Consider the following 4040-nt stretch of genomic DNA (forward strand, 5'->3'; position numbering starts at 1 on the left):
AGTTATTGATTCCATACAAAAGACTACGGTATAAATAAATCAACGATAAATAGTGGCGTGTGTGTCAAGGGTAGCAGCTACGGTGAAAATGAACATGATTACTACGGTGTTATAGAGGAAATAATGGAGTTGACTTAAGCATGAATAACAGGGTTACGATATTCAAGTGTCATTGGTTTGATCCAACTGCAACAAGAATCGACAAAGCTTCAGGCATTGTGGAGGTGAATCATAAATCCAGGTTTGGAACATATGAACCATTCATATTAGCCTCGCAAGCTCAACAAGTTTATTATACTTCATATCTGAGTATAAAAAAGTCAGATAGAAATGAATTGTGGGTAGTTTGCAAGGTGAAGTCCAAACTATACCCCGAGTATGATCAGTTACAGGAAGATGAGTTAGCTGAAGACAGCGATTACTATCAATCAGATGATGTTTATGACTTCGCTTATGGTCACGATGTTGCGCATGATATGCATGTCATATCTCCATTGGCCGATGAAACATTCATAGAGGAATGTGATCCAAATGAGATCAAGGCCGACTATTCTTTCCGGCTCACCGACTTCTTGCGTCGACATAAGCTCCAAGCAGCTGACTATTCTTTCCGGTGATGATGTACGCCAGATCGTTAATGAATCACTGAATAACTACTTCCAATACACTGTCGCCCCCTTTCTCCGAAATGAGATCAAGGCCGCTGTTCTGGAAAGGGGATCTTCGATTCTAGGTCCCTCTCAGGTATAATCACATATTCAGTTTTTTGTCTGCCTTAGAACACATATGAGCATAATCAAATCACATATATAACTTTTTGCCAGCCTAAGAACACATATGAGCATGCTATAATAACATATAGAGTTTTTTGATTGCCTTAGAGCACATATGAGCATGCTATAATAACATATATACTTTTTTTATTGCCTTAGATCACATATGAGCATGCTATAATCACATATAAAGTTTTTTTGCCTGCCTAAGAACACATATGAGCATGATAGAATCACATATAAAGTTTTTTTGACTGCATTAGAACACATATGAGCATGCTATAATCACATATTCAGTTTTTTGACTGCATAAGAACATATATGAGCATGTTATAATCGCATATTCAGTTTTTTGACTGCCTTAGCACACATATGAGCATGATAGAATCACATATAGAGTTTTTTTATTGCCTAAGAGCACATATGAGCATGCTATAATAACATATAGAGTTTTTTGATTGCCTTAGAGCACATATGAGCATGCTATAATAACATATAGACTTTTTTTATTGCCTTAGAGCACATATGAGCATGCTATAATCACATATAAAGTTTTTTCGCCTGCCTAAGAACACATATGAGCATGATAGAATCACATATAAAGTTTTTTTGACTGCATTAGAACACATATGAGCATGCTATAATCACATATTCAGTTTTTTGACTGCCTAAGAACACATATGAGCATGTTATAATCACATATTCAGTTTTTTGACTGCCTTAGCACACATATGAGCATGATAGAATCACATATAGAGTTTTTTGATTGCCTTAGAGCACATATGAGCATGTTATAATAACATATAGAGTTTTTTTATTGCCTTAGAGCACATATGAGCATGCTATAATCACAAATAAAGTTTTTTTGCCTCCCTTAGAGCACATATGAGCATGCTATAATCACATATTCAGTTTTTTGACTACCTAAGAACACATATGAGCATGTTATAATCACATATTCAGTTTTTTGACTACCTTAAAACACATATGAGCATGCACAAATCACATATAGAGTTTTTTTACTGCCTTAGAACATATATCATTTATGATTGAATCACATATAATTTTTTTTGCTTTGCCTGCCTTAGAGCACATATGAGCATGCTATAATCACATATTCAATTTTTTGACTGCCTTAGCACACATACGAGCATGATCGAATCACATATATAGTTTTTTGCCTGCCTTAAACCACATCTGAGCATGATAGAATCACATATAGAGTTTTTTTATTGCCTTAGATCACACATGAGCACATGATAGAATCACATATAGTGTGTAATTTATTTCATTATATTTTGTTTATCAATATTGACTATTCTTTTCTTGTGTAGGCTGCTAGCGATAATCAGCGTAGTGGAGCTAAAGGGACAGATAAAGACAATGAACAAGAAGACGCACAAAATCTTGGCGATGATTAGAGAACTGTGTTGAAGAAGTTATATTTTTTTATGTTTCCTAATTGTAATTGTTGAATTGTAAATAATTAAACTTGTTAATTTTAAGGTGGAACGATTAATTGTTGCAGATTCTTGTTATATGAAATTTTTTGTGTGGTTTGTTTTTTATTTACAGGAAATATAAATTGTACAGTTCTCGGTATTTAATTTTCAAATAATTTTTTTTTAATTTTTTTTTTGTGTTTGCGACGGATTAGCGACGGAACCATCCGTCGCTATTCATATTAATCTAGCGACGGAAGTAAATCCGTCGCCAAGCCGTGGTCGTCGTTTAGTACCGGCGGATTGGCGACGGAATATAGCGCTCGTTAGTCTGTCACAATTAGCGACGGACCTGGCGACGGAGTAATTCCGTCGCCAGTTAGCGTCGAAATATTCGCGACGTAAGCATACCGTCGCCTCGTTGTCGCTAACATGTGTAGCGACGGATTAGCGACAGAATGTGGTCGTTGCTAATCTACTGCTTTGTTGTAGTGTCATTACTACCTGCAACATCTCATATCTCCATCACAACACCTGCTAACTGCCCTACTTCACCTTCAGCAACAATACCTGATGCGCATTCTCCACATGTCTGTTGTAGACCCCCCTACAACTACCTCTGCAACTGTCAATATTCATCTAACACCTTCAGCCATATCCACTTCCAGCACCATTAGCAACCACCCTTCAGCTTCAACACTACTCACAGCCACAACTCCATGCCCATTTCCACCCACAGCTTCACCTTTGCTGAGCACCTTCACAAACTTACACTTAGCTGCTACACACTACAGCAGCATCTTGCTGCCCCAGCCACATTCGTACATGTTTTGCACTGGCATCTTGCATCCATACATTCACTTGTAGGTTACACCCTCACTAGCCTTGATACCTAGTATATTTACCCTCAGCACTATACTCCTTGCTGTTATCTGTTTCTCCAGTATATTCATTCCCGTCACTTTTGGCATAGTTAGACACATATTTCCTGCAATTGATATATATCCAGTGCATTTTGCTCCCAACATTACATTGCGCATACATTTCTCCATCAACTTAGGCATTGTACTTAGATAAATATATATGCACACAATTCATGCAATAGGTCTTAGGTCTTGCATCCTCATCAACTTGGGTATTTCTATTATAGATTAGATATGCTCATGTGCATTTCTCATTAGGTCTAATCCTTGCCTTTAGTTATATATATTATATTTTTTTTATGTATATACATATTCTCACATGCATTTTGATATAAACCTTCTCATGCACATGTTAGTTCTCATATAGTATCCTTCGTTTTCTCATATATCTTCTGCATCTTGATTTATGCTAACCTTGTTTTGCAGGGATATATGAAAAATGTTGATTCCCTCTCTTAGATTAAGACTTTATTATTTCAACTTTAATTTAGTAATTGTAATAGTTAGATGATAATGAGAATTTTATATTTCCAGCTTAGAATACAATGTATGAGCAAGCATTTTTTTCTAGAAATACCTGTTTCATCTTATTTTCTCTTTTATTTAAAAAATTCACGAATGTAAACATGAATGACACATGCACCATTCTAATAAAAGGTGATTCAATCCTAAGTTGATGATTTGCATCAATGACCATAGTCAAGGTGTGAACAAAACTTAGGTTTTTTATTTTTTATGTAATAACAATGGATCCACACTGGATCTTTTTCAAAAATCATCATATTTTCAAATATTTTCCTCCTTTATTAGAGTTTAACTTAAAATTAACTCAATACATATATCAATGGCCATAGTCAGGATATATTGAGAGTTAATTTCATTTTAAACTCTATAAAGGCACA

At 35.3% G+C, this 4040-nt stretch overlaps 1 long non-coding RNA gene across 1 annotated transcript; it reads left to right on the forward strand.

The window, feature by feature from the left end:
* The first annotated feature begins 604 nt into the window (after nt 1-604).
* Nucleotides 605-2300, forward strand: LOC149843105 (uncharacterized). The gene is made up of 2 exons (XR_016431109.1): nt 605-744; nt 2108-2300. It is a non-coding gene; the product is annotated as an uncharacterized LOC149843105 (long non-coding RNA).
* The last annotated feature ends 1740 nt before the right edge of the window (nt 2301-4040 follow it).

The sequence above is a fragment of the Nuphar pumila genome, chromosome 3 (assembly GCF_984573655.1).
Source record: "Nuphar pumila chromosome 3, dmNupPumi1.hap1.1, whole genome shotgun sequence".
NCBI classification, from domain to species: Eukaryota; Viridiplantae; Streptophyta; class Magnoliopsida; order Nymphaeales; family Nymphaeaceae; genus Nuphar; species Nuphar pumila.